Genomic DNA, 16,317 nt, shown 5'->3' with positions numbered 1-16,317 from the left:
TGCCTACCTCTGAATTTAAAATTGATTGATCCTCATCTATTCCCCAGAGCAGTGTTCTAAGGGGATGTTCATTTGTCTCCCCCTCCTCCACCCCCCAATTGTGGCACTGAAATCTGATCCCATTCGCTGTCATTTAGAACTTGAGAAGGGAAAAGGTCACGGGCAAGGTCTCCCCGTGGGTGCTTCGTCTCCTCCAGTCCTTAACGGGAGATGACACACAGAACTCAGGGGCTTGGGAAGTGCTCTCCATGGCACCGTAACTAGCAGTTTGGGTGCCCATGGTATGGATGGGACATGGGGAAGGAGAACCACGGAACAGCCATCCATGTAGGGATGGAGACAAGAAGCCCAGCTCATGGTCTTTTGTTGGTGCAGATTTCGGGATACTGAAAGACCACTTCTAGGGAAGCAGCTGAATTAAATTAGGACAGACAGGAGTTAACGTGGAGTACAGGCAGCAGACAGCAGAAAAGATGTCACCTCATAGTACCTACTGAATGATTGTCCTGGCCAACTCTCTGCTATACTCAGGTAGGTGTTAAAAAAAACTCCTAAAGAGTAAAAATATCATCAACCCCTCTAAATTTTAATGCCTTCATACAAATATCTGATGGTTCTACCCTAGTTACACCTCTGACTTTCTGTATATTTGATCCTCCATATGGCTGTTGAAGTAGGACCCATTGAGATGTATATTTTACAAGTGAGGAAACTGAGGCTCATAGAGATTTAGGGACTTTTCAGTCACACTTCAGGAAAGAGGAGAAGCAGTGTAGAACAATAAAAAAATAAACTAGGTTTCAAATGAGAACGCAGTTCAAATCCCACCACTCACACTTACTAGCTGGTAGTTTCAAGCAAGTGGCTTAACTTCCTGGGCCTTAGTTTCTTCATCATCAAAATGAAAGATTTGGACTAAAGGACTACTATCTCCCCATGTAGGTGGCACAGTGGATAGAGCTCTAAGCCTGCAGTCAGGAAGATCTGAAATCAAATATGACCCATGATACTTATGATCTGTGTGACCCTGGGCAAATCATTTAACTCTGTTTGCCTCAGTTTCCTCATCTGTAAAATGGGCTGAAAAAGGAATCGCCATCCGGTATCTCTGTCAAGAAATCTCAAAAGAGTCATAAAGAGTCAGACATGATTGAAACAACTGGACAATGACAATAAGGTCCCTCCAACCTAAAAAAATAAATGTTGGAGATTGGCTTTGAGCACCAATCTCTACCAACTCAAGTCTTTCATTTTGTTTTTCCAGATGGGAGCCTCTGGTCATTCATCTTTTGAAAAAATTATGCTTTTTTTTTTCTCAATCTCCTCCTCCTCCATCTCATTCCATAAGAATCAGAGAAAAGTAATCTGAAGATTTCCTAGAGAAAAGAACTTACAAACATGACACCCTATAGGAGGGGCATGGGAGTTAAAAAGGCATCTTTCAATAAGAAAACCACTGCCCCTTGAATGATGATGATGATGATGGCATTTCAATAGCACTTGTTTTTTTTTTTTTTTTGCAAAGATGGATATTATAAGATGATTCAGTCCTTAACTATAATTTTTGGGGAAAACAATTGGGGTTATGTGACTTGTCCAGGGACCTACAGCTAATAAATGTCAAATGTTTGAATCCAGATTTGAACTCACATCCTCCTGACTCCAGGATTGGTGCTCTATCTCTAGCTGCCCCATCCATCACCTATATTTTGTGTGATGAACATCTTTTGAAATCGGGTGAATCTTATGGACCCTACTCAGGATAATGTTTATGAAATAAAATGTATAGCATTACAAAGAAAACCATTTATATGGGGGAAAATTATCAAAAGTTTTTTTTTTTAAGCTTCAGAGAATCCAGGTTAAAAAGCCACATCCTAGAACAATAACTGACCATAATTCCAGGTATAAAGGCTATTTATAATTCCAGAAGACTCACAATGAAATATGAAATCCATTTGCAAATAGTGAGATGAAAGAGTCAGATTTCAGACAAGACATGTGTGTGTGTGTGTGTGTGTGTGTGTGTGTGTATGTATTTATATTTTGGCATTGCCAATCAGGAAATTGATGTTGCTTGATTATGAATGTTTATAGCAAGGCCTTTGTTTTTATGTTGTTTCAAACGAGGTAACTTTTCTGCTTAAAAATGTTTTTAATTAAAAAAAAAGAACAAACAAATCTTTTTCTAAAGAAACATCAAGCAGAGTGAGAAGAAAGAATCTAGGAGAGTTGGATCAGCCACACGAACAAGTCCTCTAATTTTTCTGTATCTCAGTTTCTCCATCTGTAAAATAGGACTAAAAATATCTGTCCTACTTACTTCACAGGGCTATTGTGAGGATTCAGCAAGATCATGGATAGGAAAGTGTTTTGAAAGGGCTAAGCCCTGTGAGGGGTTATTTTTACTCTTTCCTATTCTTCCCCCACCTTTCCACCCCCTGCCCATGCTTAACTCTAAGAGGTGAATTAAAAGCTTGTAAAAGGAAAGGGGACAAATTGTTATGAAACTCCTTTTTAGGTCAGATCCACAGAAATGTATTTTATATATAGAAGTGTATAAAGAATGGGATTTTTTAAAAAGGACTCTGATGAAAAGCCTGCAGCAATTGAATTGGGAGTTTAGAGCATTCCACCGGTTCCCTTTGGATGACATTATTTTCCCTAAGAAATTCTGCTCGGTGCTAGTTCTTTCTGCAAAAGTGCTAAGAATCTGTTATAGGACTGAATAATTCAGCCAAGGATGGAGGGATGCAACAAGGGGAAACACAAAGAGCCTTGAGCTAGCTATTTACCAGCTGAGTGACCGTGATGAATGATTGAAGTCCCTGGTTTCGGCTGCCTGAAAACTGTAATAATGCCTTAGGTGACAGGATCAGAGCCTCACGATTTGAAAGGGACCTCAGAGGCCATCGAGTCCAACCGCCCCCTTTTACAGATGAGGAAACTGAGGCACAATGGGATTTGCCCAACATCAAAAGCAGCATTTGAAGCTCAGTCCTCTGACATATAGGGTTGTTACGAAGAAAACACGTCCTGAATTCTAAGACTTTCTATACACAACCTAATGTTGTACCCTAAGTTAACCAATCAACAAGCATTTACCAAGTACCTACTATGTGTGGGGAAATTCCTAGATCCTAGAAATTGGAAAATCATACAAAACGTTCCTAATTAGGGTTAGTTATGAGCCCTGAGGATCACGGGTAATTCTCATGGAGCTCACATCCTAAACTGCCCTCAATCCTTCCTGCCTCAGATAATGGAGTCGGATGCATCACATGTACTGTCCCTTTTCATTCTATCATTGTAACATACCCAAGGGTATCCTATGATCATGAGCTAAATGTAGTGCATGGGGGAAAAGGCCACTAGGTGGCACTGTGGACCTGAAACCAGGGAGACCTGAGTTCAAATTCTCTTTTAGATACTTGTTATGTGGTTCTGGGTCAGTCACTTAAACAGTGCTTTCCTCCATTTTTCTCTGCTGCAAAATGAGAATCGTAGTACAATCTACCACCCACAGTGGTTGGGAGGAATACACAAAATAATATTTGTAAAATACTTTGTAAACTTTAAAAATACATATATGTATATATTTCTATCTATATGTCATATATATACCATATCTCTCTCTATATAGATAGATAGATCTATATGTCATATATATTTCTATACATATACAAACATATAAGTAATTATTATTAAGAGCTCTAGCTTTGAGACCTAAAACTATATTATAAAGTAGTGCTCAGCAACACCATTTAGTACAGGCTAAGAAATAGAGTAGTTCATCAGTGAAAGAGGTTAAATGCACAAGTCAATGACTATAGTAATCTAGTGTTTGATAAATCCAAAAACCCCAGATTCTGGGATAAGAATTCACTATTTGACAAAAATTCCTGGGAAAATTGAAATTAATATGGAATAAACTAGGCATTGACCCACACCTAATACGCTATACCAAAATAAGGTTGAAAAGGGTTCATGATTTAGATATAAAGAATGATACTATAAGCAAATTAGAAGAACAAAGGATAGTCTACCTTTCAGATCTGTGGAGAAGGAAGGAATTTGTGGCCAAAAAAGAAGTAGAGTACTTTATGGAATACAAAATGGACCATTTTCATTATATTAAGTTTAAAAGGTTTTATACAAACAGAACCAATGCAGACAAGATTGGAAGGGAAGCAGTAAACTAGGGGGAAAATTACAAATAAGGGTTATGATAAAGTTCTTATTTCTAAACTATAGAGAACTGAATCAAATTTATAAGAATATAAGCCATTCTCCAACTGATAAATGCTGAAAGGATATGAATAATTTGCAGATGAAGAAATTAAAAGCATTTCTAATCATATGACAAATGCTCTAAATCGCCATTAATCAGAGAAATGCAAATTAAGACAATGTAGCATGTACTACTACATACCTCTCAGATTGACTAAATTGACAAGAAATGATTATGATGAGTGTTGGGAAGATGTGGGAAAACTGGGACACTAATATGTTGTTGGTGAAATTATGAACTGACCCAACTATTCTGAAGAGCAATATGGAACTATGCTCAAAGGGCTATCAAACTGTGCTTACCCTTTGATCCAGCAGTGTCTCTACCAGGCCTATAACTCAAAGAGATCATAAAGGATGAAAAAGGGACCCACGTTTGCAAAAAATGTTTCTAGTACTCCTTTTTGTAGTGGCAAAAACTAAGTGGCTGCCCATCAGTTGGGGAATGGCTAAGTTATGGCATATGAATGTTATGGAGTATTATTGTCCTGTAAGAAACGACCAGCAGGATGATTTCAGAAAGGCCTGGAGAGACTTACAGGAACAGATGCTGAGTGAAATGAGCAGAATCAGGAGATTACTTCACATGGCAACAAGAAGATTATATGACAATCAATTCAGATGGACCTGGATCTTCTCAACAATGAGATGGTTCAGGCCAGTTCCAATGGTCTTGTGAAGGAGAGAGCCATCTGCATCCAGAGAGAGGACTGTGGGGACTGAGTGTGGATCACAACATAGCACTGCCACTCTTTTTGTTGTTGTTTGCTTGCATTTTGTTTTCTTTCTCGTTTTTTTTTCCTTTTTGATCTCTTTTTTCTTTGCAGCATGATAATTATGGAAATATGTATAGAAAAATTGCACATGTTTAATATAAATTGAATTACATATTGTCTAGGGAAGGAGGTAGAGGGAAGGGAGGGAAAAAATTTTGGAACATAAGGTTTTACAAGGGTTAATCTTGAAAACCTATGCATCTATGCATGTGTTTTGAAATTAAAAAAAAAAAAACTTTATGGATTAAAAAAGAGAGAGAGAGAGAGATGTGGCTTTGGACTCAGAGATTCTGGGTCCAGATTCTGACTTTACTTGTTCTGCCACCTGAGGCCAGCTTTCCTAGATCCTCTGTCCTCTCCCTCTCAATTTGCCTTCTTGGACTCCCATTAGAGACATTGACTTAGTCCTTCCCTTTCACCCTCAGCCCTTCCCTTTGTTAATTAACTCCAATTTATTCAGTATGTAACTTGTTTCTACATAGTTACTTGCATGCCGTCATTCCCCATTTGTCTTTTGCCAGTTTCTGTCAGCATGATACTTGGCACATTGTAGGTACTTAATGAATCCTGACTGATTGATGTGGCTTGAGCAGTAGACTTGAGTTCAAATCTCATCTCAAATTTTTACTAGCTACAGAAGAAGTAGAATACAAAATGGATAATTTTCATCATATTAAGTTTAAAAGTTTTTATACAAACAGAACCGATGCAGACGAGGTTAGAAGGGAAGCAGTAAACAAGAGGGAAAAATTTACATAGTTACATTACCTAAGAGATGTTGCTTAACTACTCAGTCTTGCTTTCTACATCTGTGAAATGGGAACAATAATATCTACATTCTGTTCTTCCCAGGGTAGTTATAAAGCTCAGATGACATGATGAATGCAAAATACATTGTACACTTTTTAAAGTGCTTTAGCACCATACAAACAAGAGTGGTTATCATTATTGATCCTCCATCTCCACAAACATCTCATTCCCCTTGCTCTATTTGAGGAACCCTTCCTACCAAAAAATAAAATTGGAAAGGAACTCAAAAATAGGTAACATCATTTGAGGGGTACAAGAGTTATAAATGGAATCTTCCAACACTGAAACCATTGTTTTTTGAATAATAATAATAATAATAGCTAGCATTTATATAGTGCTATTTACTGGAGTGAGGCAGGTGCAATTTTATCCCCATTTACAGATAAAGAAACTGAGGCACAGAGAGGTTAAATGTCTTTTCCAGGATCACACTGTTATTAAGTGGCTAGATTTGAACTCAAGTATCCCTGTTTCCACATGCAGCATTCTCTCCACTGTAACACCTAAGTGCTTTCATGACATGAAAAAAGGAAAAAAAAACATTCATTATAATAGAAGAAGAGGAAAAAAAAACATACTGCACATGAGTTTGGGAGCTGGGAGAAACCTTATTTACTATTTCCTCATTATGTGGTGATAGGTAAGGGAGAAAAGATTAATCTTAAAAAAGGAGAGCCCTGGGTTTGAATTTTCCCTCAGTCATTTGTAGGCTATAGGACTATGAATAAATCATTTAATTTCTTCCACCCTTAATTCCATAATCTCTAAAGTGGGAATTATCCTATTTGTCCTATACTCACAGGTTTGTTGTGAGAAGAGGGATAGATGTGTGCATGTGTGTGACTGTACGAGTCGAGAGTTCAGCGGACAACCAGATTCGTCTTCTTCTCACACCACTGTGGCTGAAGAAAGCAGAGGCAGAGGCTAAAGGACAGAACCTTTGGATTTGGAGACATTCGGAGGGCTCTAAGCTAAACCGGCTGTGTTTTGAGAAGAACAAGAACTCCAACATTTGAACTCCAACATTTTGGCGCCTTGAACGTGGGCCTGACAGACCCCTCAGTGGATTTCAGTGGAAAAGCTCCGATCCTGATCCAGTGGAAAAGCCTCTGATCCTGATCCAGTGGAAAAGACTCTTCAACCCAGAAATTAGGGTGAGTGCAAGAAAGAAATTTTGTTAGAAGGAATTATCTTGTGTAGCAACTCCTTCCACCAAACAAATAAGCAGCGTCTTATTTATTCTTAGATACAAAGGTTCTTAACCTGGGGTAGTGAAGTTTTAAAACAATATATATTTTATAACCATGTCAGTATAACTGGTTATCTTTGTAATTCTGTGTTTTATTTTATACATGTGGAAATGTTCCCAAGGAGTCCACAAGGGGGAAGTGAAGAAACCCCGGCTTAGAGGTTTTCTTGGGATACTTGGGGAGGTAAGTGACTTATCCAAAATCATGCTACAAGAAAACACCTCCTCAAGAGCAGAGATTGTTTAAGGTTAGAATCTTGCTATTTTAAGACCAGAGATTTAGAGCTGAGAGGGATCTTAGAGGCCGTCTCATCCAAACCCTTCAATTCACAAAGGTGAACTGAAGCCACAGGAAAGTGAATTGACTTATATCGGGTAACACAGGAAGGAAATAGCAGAAAGAGATGATTTCAATCCAGCTGGTTCTGAATTCAGCCCCTCTTCTATTCCACTGCATATGTCTAGTGCAGTGCCTGGCACAAAGTAAGTGCTTAATAAGGATTAATAGATGGTCAGTACTTAAATAATGTTTCAAGGATTGTAAAGCACTAGACAAACATCATCTCATTTGATCTTCACTTCAATCCTGGGAGACATGCTTGTTCATCATCATCACCATCATCATCATCATCATCATCATCATCCCCAGGACAAGTGGGTAACACATGGATAGAGCACCAGTTAGAATCAGGAAAACTCATTTTCCTGAGTTCAACTCTTGCCTCAGACACTTAATAGCTGTGTGACCCTGTGCAGATCACTTAACCTTCCTTGCCTCAGTTTCCTCATCTGTAAAATGAATTGAAGAAGGAAATGACAAACTATTCCAGTATCTCTGCCAAGAGAACCCCATATGGGATCAGAGTCAAGTACAACTGAAATAACCGAATAACAAATTTCCAATTTTAAGTTGAGGAAACTGAAGCAAATATTTAACTGATTTGTTCATGGTCACATAGCTACTAAGTGTCTGAGACAGGATGAGAATTCCGATCTTCCTGAGTGCAGGCTCAGTGCTCGGTGCACTGTGGTACCTCCAAATTGCTTTATGGTTGTTGATTGATTTATATAGCTAATATATGTAGAAAGGCAGGATGGACTCCATGATCAGTTTTGGTGCCATACAATAGAGAAGGAAGCGTGTTTCCCTCATCTCTCTGGAGAAGTAAGGGGCTACTAATCCATCATACCGCATGCGCTGTTAGACACAATTGTTTTGTTGGTTGAGTTTCTCTCAGAATTTTATTTTCCATGAGGAAAAGTGTCATGAATATGCTTTTTTCATGTTTTCAAAGTGCCTACTGTGTGCCAGGTACTGTGCTAAGCCCTAGAGATACAAAATGAGGCAAAAGATGGGGTCCTTAAAGAACTCACAATATAATGGGAAAGACAATATGAGAAGAAACATATATGGAACAAACTGTACAGGATGAATAGAACATAATTAAAAGAGGAGGTACTAAAATGAAGAGGGGTTAAGGAGAGTTTTCTAGAGAGGGTAGAATCGTAGTTGGGATTGAAAGGAAGCCAGAGAGTTCAGTAGGTGGATTGGAGGAGAGAAATGATTCCAGACTTGGGGCCAGTCAGAAAGAACATTGACTACCTTTCAAAAAAAAGACATAAATAAAGTTCTTCAAGGGGAGGAGAAAGGAGACTTTATCACTTTACAGAAAGCAGCTCAGCAAAGATACTTGGGGCATGAAAGCAGGTACGGGAAGGTAGTGACAGAGATGGAACAAGAGCCCCACTTCCCCCTCTCCCAGCCAAGTACCTCCTCCATTCCCCTTACCCTGGAGATGGCCTGTCCAGCCTCAGCCAAGTGAGAGCACCAGTCAGAGCTGAAGCCATTCACCTGCCCTGGGCCATGTCGACCTGTCGTGTAACTAAGCAACTGTCTCCATGGGGTCCCGCCACCTCCCTCGTGTGTTGTCCTGCCGTCTCATCCAATATCGGCCAAGCGGGAAGCCTTTGCAAGGCTGTCCTGAGGAATAATGAGGAGGGGGAAGGGAATGGCTAGTTTTCTGCCTGGCTGAGAGGGAATAGCTACAAGGCCGTCCTCTCTTTTTTCCTATTTGACTTTCTGTGAGTGGCTCAAATCAATATTGACCTAGGCTAGGAGGAGCCCACTTGTCCCCTTGGCTTAGAGAAGAGGGGGCTCCTGGAGGGGCTGCTCAGGGGACAGGCTCCCTCAGCGTCCATCCCCGACTCAGTGGGAGTTAAATGTGTAGATGTTAGTTAATGACATTTGGAGCCGAGTCAAGTACCCAGGTTTTCAAAGGGTTTGGAGCTTAGGACAAAATGAAGGCAGGAGATGTTTAAATACTAGAAGGCTTACAAGATGCTTTCCTCACAATATCTTAAAGAGACAGATAGCATGAGCCTTATTATTCCCAATTTTTTTCAGAAAAGGAAACTGAGGCTCGGTGTTTTTAAGTGACTTTCCTATTATTGCTAGAAAGTATAAGAGCTGAGATTTGAACTCCTGGTTTTCAAATCCAAATATAACATTCTTTTCTGTTAGACTGCCTTGCCTCAGCTAATGGCAGCAAGGGAGCACCACAGTGCAAAAACTACTGGACCTGAAAAACCTGAGTTCAAATCCAGCCTTAGATACTTACTGGCTGAGGGGCCCTGTCCCTTCACTTTTGTCTGCCTCATGGGGATAAAAATAACTCCTACCTCACAAGGCTTATTGTGAAGATAACTGAAATGATATTTGTAAAAAACAACTAGTATACAGTAGGAACTTAATTAATGCCTATTGCCTTTCTTTTTCTTCCTCATCCTGACATAAGTCTTGCCACTGGACTGCAAAGACTGGAGGAGAGAGTGAAGCTGCTCTCATTCACTCATACTCCTTCCTCACTTAAATCCAATTCACCCCAAGTCAAGAAGTTACCCTCCTAATGGTCCTCTCTGGGAAGGAAGAGCAACAGCTCATCTTAGAAAATGTGTGGGAGTCGGGCTTTTCTCCTGACCACCATTCATCAGGGCTACTTGGTACAGGAGGGTGATCTTGAGAATGAAAGCAGGAGTCGTGGGCTCTCAGAAAGAGCAAGAAAGGGAAGCTCTTTGGGGCACCGGTGACATTTTCATCAATTCCACTTCATTCAACAAATAGATATTAATCATCCTCCACATACAAGGCTAAAAGGGACTTGTAAGGGCTAAAGAGCTTCTCTCAGAGTCAAGGTGAGCAAGTTTAAAGTCATTGTCCCAGTCTAACTTTGGGTGGCCAAAATGTTGGCCACTGGTTTTGGTGGGAGAAGCTTCCTAATGGTCCCTGCTGAAGATATTGTTCCACTGATGAAATCACAGGTATTGCTCAAGGCACTGTACACAGACAAATGAAACAGTCCCTCGAGAAGCTTATATTTTACATGGTACAAGGGCACGGGTGGGAAGCAGTAGGAAGAGAGGATAGACAGATCAACCATTCAAGGACATATTTCTGGAGGAAGTTTCTACTTAAATCAGGTAAGCTTTTATAAAGGAAGGAGTACCTGAGATGAGTTTCCCATTCTACAAGACAAAAATAAGGTTGGTGGGTATCAGTGAAGGTCACACTCACAGCAATTGGAACATCAAATATAGGAAGCAATAGCACAGATATATTAGAATGTGGAGGGAGTGTAGGGGAGTATGGTGATCTGAGGTTAGAAAGCTATTATATAAGCCCCAAATTGTGGAGAGTCTTAAAAGTCGGGCTGAAATATTCTTAGCTTATTTTTGAAGCAATAAGAAGCCACTGGCAGTTTAAAAGCAGGAGAGGGGCTCGTCCTTGACAAAATGTGATAATAACCCAAGTTAAAGAGATCTGAAGCCAGGGGTATAAATCTGATCTTCTTGATTGATCTTTGAGCCTTGGTGGAATGGAACTTCTGAGTATGCACTAGAAGGGAATGTTTTCTTCAAAAGAAACAGAATAGATAAAGGGGTGATGAAAAGCCATTTTCTATTAAGGATGGATCCCTATCTAGAAAATACAAGCATAAAATAAGCAAAGCCTCATGGGGAGCATCAGTAGAATGAGAAACAGAAGCTGTCTTATCATGGAATTATATTACAAATGACTCAGACAAAAATAGCACATAAATAAGCATAAAATATGATATGATAAATAATCAATTAAACAAACCTCCCTGGAGGGAGGATTGCATAGCAGTACAGGACTGTAGCTACCCAGATTTCTTTCGAAGCATTTTTTCTGCCAAAAGCAGACCAGTTGACAAATGCCTCTCGCCTTAATGATCATTTAATTTTTCAGAATGAGGGCAGTGATTCTGCATCCTATTCTGACTACCCCCCAAAAAAGCAAAAGGAGGAACGCTTTGCTGAAACAGAAATGATAAGAAACTTGAGTGTGGGTGGCAAAGAATGACATAACTTTGACAGAACAGGAGATGATAAGTTCATCTGACATTTGAAGAAGAGATATCACATGGTCTGAGAAAAGGATGGAAACAAGCATTTATTAAGCACCTACTATGTATTTGAGCACTATATTGAGTGCTTTACATGTGTGATCTTATTTGAAAGGACAGGAAGGATTGCAGGGCCTGAAATGCTACAGAAGGGAATCAGACCAAATAAGACAGAGGAGCTGTCAAGAATGAAAGGGAGAACTCACCATTGAGGGAGGAAAATTGCATCAATTATTTGTGGGCTATGGCGAGTCCTTGCGATGTGTCACTCACATTGTTTGTGGAGTGAAACAAAAGCTGTCATTTACTCAATGTGCACTGCAACCTTCAGTGACTGTATCAGATCTGGAGACCCTTTTTCTCTCATCAGCAAAGACATCGACATAAACGATAAGGAACCATATTTAGAGATTTCTTGGCATAAACTCTGGGTGAGGGCAAAGAGAGAGTAATTCTGTGATATTCCTTCCAAGGTAGAAACTGGGCCAGTAAATTCAGAGTCTTGAACTTAAAGTAAATATCCTTTCTCTTCCTATAAAAATATCAGAAATTTATAGCATATCTTAAGCTTTGCAAAACACTTTAAGGTGATTTTAATTAATCCTCACAGCTCTGTGAGGTGGGTGTTATTTTTAATCCCCATTATAGAGATCAGAAAATTAAGGCTCAGAAAAATTCAGTGGCTTACACATGGTCACACAGCAAGTATCTGAAATAGTATTGGAATCGTCCCTTGGTTTCTAATATTTCACTTGAATCATTCTATTGCCACTGTTTATGTTAAGATGTTGTGCGTTAAACCTTATTTGGGATTTGTGGTTCAAGGGGAAATCAGGGTTCATGAGCACAAATTTAGGTAAATTATGAACCCAAAAGGGTTCAAGAAACCTTCAAGTGTGTGTAGTAGGTAAAGGGATGAAAGGGAAGGTGATCCTATATTCAGAAATTATAACTTTCTCTTTTTTTTTTAATAACTTTTTATTGATAGAACTCATGCCAGGGTAATTTTTTACAGCATTATCCCTTGCATTCACTTCTGTTCCGATTTTTCCCCTCCCTCCCTCCACCCGTTCCCCCAGATGGCAAGCACTCCTTTACATGTTGAATAGGTTACAGTATATCCTAGATACAATATATGTGTGCAGAACCGAACAGTTCTCTTATTGCACAAGGAGAATTGGATTCAGAAGGTAGAAATAACCCGGGAAGAAAAACAAAAATGCAAGCAGTTTATATTCATTTCCCAGTGTTCTTTCTTTGGGTGTAGCTGCTTCTGTCCATCTTTGATCTGAATTAACTCTCTTTATCGAAGAGATCCACTTCCATCAGAATACATCCTCAAACAGTATTGTTGAGGTATATAATGATTTCCTGGTTCTGCTCATTTCACTCAGCATCAGTTCCTGTAAGTCTCGCCAGTCCTCTCTGTATTCATCCTGCTGGTCATTCCTTACAGAACAATAATATACTATAACGTTCATATACCACAATTTATTCAGCCATTCTCCAATTGATGGGCATCCTTTCATTTTCCAGCTTCTAGACACTACAAACAGGGCTGCCACAAACATTTTGGCACATACAGGTCCCTTTCCTTTCTTTAGTATCTCTTTGGGGTATAAGCCCAGTAGAAACACTGCTGGATCAAAGGGTATGCACAGTTTGATAACTTTTTGAGCATAGTTCCAAATTGCTCTCCAGAATGGCTGGATGTGTTCACAATTCCACCAACAATGCATCAGTGTCCCTGTTTTCCCACATCCCCTCCAACATTGCGCATTATCTTTCCCTGTCATTCTAGCCAATCTGACAGGTGTGTAGTGGTATCTCAGAGTTGTCTTAATTTGCATTTCTCTGATTAATAATGATTTGGAGCATATTTTCATATGTCTATAAATAGTTTCAATTTCTTCGTCTGAGAATTGTCTGTTCATATCCTTTGACCATTTATCAATTGGAGAATGGTTTGATTTCTTATAGATTAGGGTCAGTTCTCTATATATTTTGGAAATGAGGCCTTTATCAGAACCTTTGATTGTAAAAATGTTTTCCCAGTTTATTGAGAAATTATAACTCTCTAAAAATAGGATGAATAGATTGCCTTAGGAGAAGTTCAAGCAGAAGCTGAATGACCACTTATGATATAGTAAAGATTTAGAAATGAAAGGCAGTTAGGTGATGCAGTGGAGCACTGGCTCTAGAAACAGGAGGATCTGAATTCAAATTTGGCCACAGACACTTAATGGGTATGTGATGTAGGCAAGTCACTTAACCCCAATTGCCATAAAAAATAATAACAATAAAAATAAAATTAAAAAAATATTAAAAGGATCAGCACTTCTAATCCCCTGGTTTTACAGATGAGGAAAGAGGGCCAGAAAAGTTAGTGGACTTGATAATGCCTTACTGAGGCAGAATTTGAATCTAGGGGTAAGCATTACCCCATATTGTCTCTCAGTAGTATTTGATGGTCTTTTCCAACTGTAATCTCAGTTTTTATGAAACTGTTCCTCTCAGAAAAGAACTTGGGGCTGGTGAATCTAGGCTCAATATAGTAACCATTACCCCACACTGCCTCTCAGTAATATTTAATGGCTCTTTCCAACTCTTAAGTATCTCAGATTTCATGAAATTGTCTTTCTCAGAAAAGAACTTGGAGCTGGTGGGAAATTCTGCTCTCCCCATCTGGAACAGTGTCCAGCGGGCACCTTCAGAGAAACAAGGAAGAGGGTCAGACCCTGGGGTCTCTCTTCCTCATCAGTTCAGTAGCAGAGGCCAAGGTTTCTCTCCTCTGTTCTCTTGGGAAATCTCCCTTTGGGTTCCTCATGCTTCTATTCTAGAATGGGGCATTCTAAACATTCTGGGGAGGATGGGGCTCCTTGTGATTTTGCTCCACAGGGCCAGCAGAGGGAGTACAAGACTGAGAAGTTTGGGCTCCCAAAGAGAAATCTTAAGTTTTCTCTTCCAAACTCCATAATACACTGTTGTATTTGACCCTGAAAGTCCCAATCGCTGGTCACTCGGAGGGGTCCCCGCTGGGGATCCAGAGTTCTTCAAGCTCTGTGTTCTTGGTGCTAAAAGAGTGAGGAAAAAGTAGGAACTCTCAGCCCATCCAACCACACCTACACTGTATACTTGATGGAATATATACATTTAGGGCAAATCCTTATGGTAAGTTATGGGAGACACTGCTGCTCTGACCTTCAGGGGAGTGGATCTGTCCCCCTGGACTCCCTTCCTTCCTTCCTGCCAGAGTCTAGACTCCCAACCCAATCTTCCTGAGACATCCCTAACTAATTCTGCAACCTATCAACCTACAGGCCCACAATTCCCTACAAATCCAGACTAACAAGTTGCATTCAATCATCTCTGCCTTCTTATTCCATAATCTTGCCAACTCAACTTTTTTTTAAACCTCAGAGAAAGATGAGGAAGAGAAGGTATTGGAAATGGAGGCAGGAAGGTCTGAGGTCAAATCCCATCCCTTATCTATACTAACCGGGTAATCCTGAGCAATCTCTAAATTCTGTTCACATTTTCTTCATTTTATACAACGGAAGATGATGATATATAGCATTTATATTTAATGATAGATGATAATAGGTAGCATTTAAGACGTGCTAAATACTTTATAAAAATTATCTCACTTGATCCTGACAACAATCTTTGAGAGGGAGATGCTATTATTACCTCCATTTCACAAATGAGGAAACTGAGGCAAGCAGAGATAAAATGATTTGCCCCGGTTACACAGCTCGTAAGCATCTGAAAGAGGATCTTTATTCAAATCCTTTATGCCCTACTGCATCTCATAACATTTTCCATCCCTATCTCACAGGGTTAATTTGAGATTACGTGGGAAAAGCACTTTGCAAAATTGTAAGCCCTCTGTAAATGTCAGTTATTATTATTATTGTCAAATTTTATTAATAACAATTGACTGCCTGAGTATTAAAATGCAGACACAGGACATAAATCCCTTTCTTAAAGGAGAATATCACCATTCAATAAATTGATGGGTGAGTTGAAGCAGGTCTTTGCCAGGGCAACTGACCCACAGGAACTGTGTTTTCCCCCTTAATCCAGAAGTTTTTGCATCTGCCATGTTTCTTATAAGCAATCCTGGTGAGAGAAGGGAAGGCTTAACCTGAACCAAGAGGACCTGGATTTTAAGTATCCTTCAGATACTAATTAGCTTCAAGGACCTTGTTAAGATATTTAATTTCTCTAGGTCTCAGTTTTCACTTCTGTCAAATGGGGATAATAATAGTGCCTACCTCCTAGGGTTGTTGAGAATCAAAGGAAATAAAATCATGTCTAGTACATTGCCAATCCTAAAGTGCTATAGAAATGCTGATTATTAGATGTATCTCAGAACAGTTATGTTTGAACCAGTGCAGATACTATCTTATACAATTTTCATGAGTGTGAGTCTCTCTCTCTCTCTCCTTCTTTCCTTTTTTCCTTCCTTCCTTCTTTCTCTCTTTCCTTCCTTCTTTCTTTCTCTTTCTTTCTTTCCTTCCTTCTTTCTTTCCCTCTTTCATTCTCTGTCTCCCTCTTTCTCTGTCTCTATCTCTCTGTTTCTCTGTCTCTCTCTCTCTCTCTCTGTCTCTTTCTCTCTCTTTCACACACACACACACACACACACACACACACACACACACACACACACACACCAGCTCCAAGCAGGCAACATCTGGTGCTAAATCCCTTTTGGCCAACTCCCCTTCCCCACAATCAGGTGACTCTGGCCGCCTTACCATTCCTC

The sequence above is a fragment of the Antechinus flavipes genome, chromosome 1 (assembly GCF_016432865.1).
Source record: "Antechinus flavipes isolate AdamAnt ecotype Samford, QLD, Australia chromosome 1, AdamAnt_v2, whole genome shotgun sequence".
In the NCBI taxonomy this organism is placed as follows: Eukaryota; Metazoa; Chordata; class Mammalia; order Dasyuromorphia; family Dasyuridae; genus Antechinus; species Antechinus flavipes.
The sequence above is the reverse complement of the archived record's forward strand: the minus strand, read 5'-3'. Positions refer to the sequence as shown.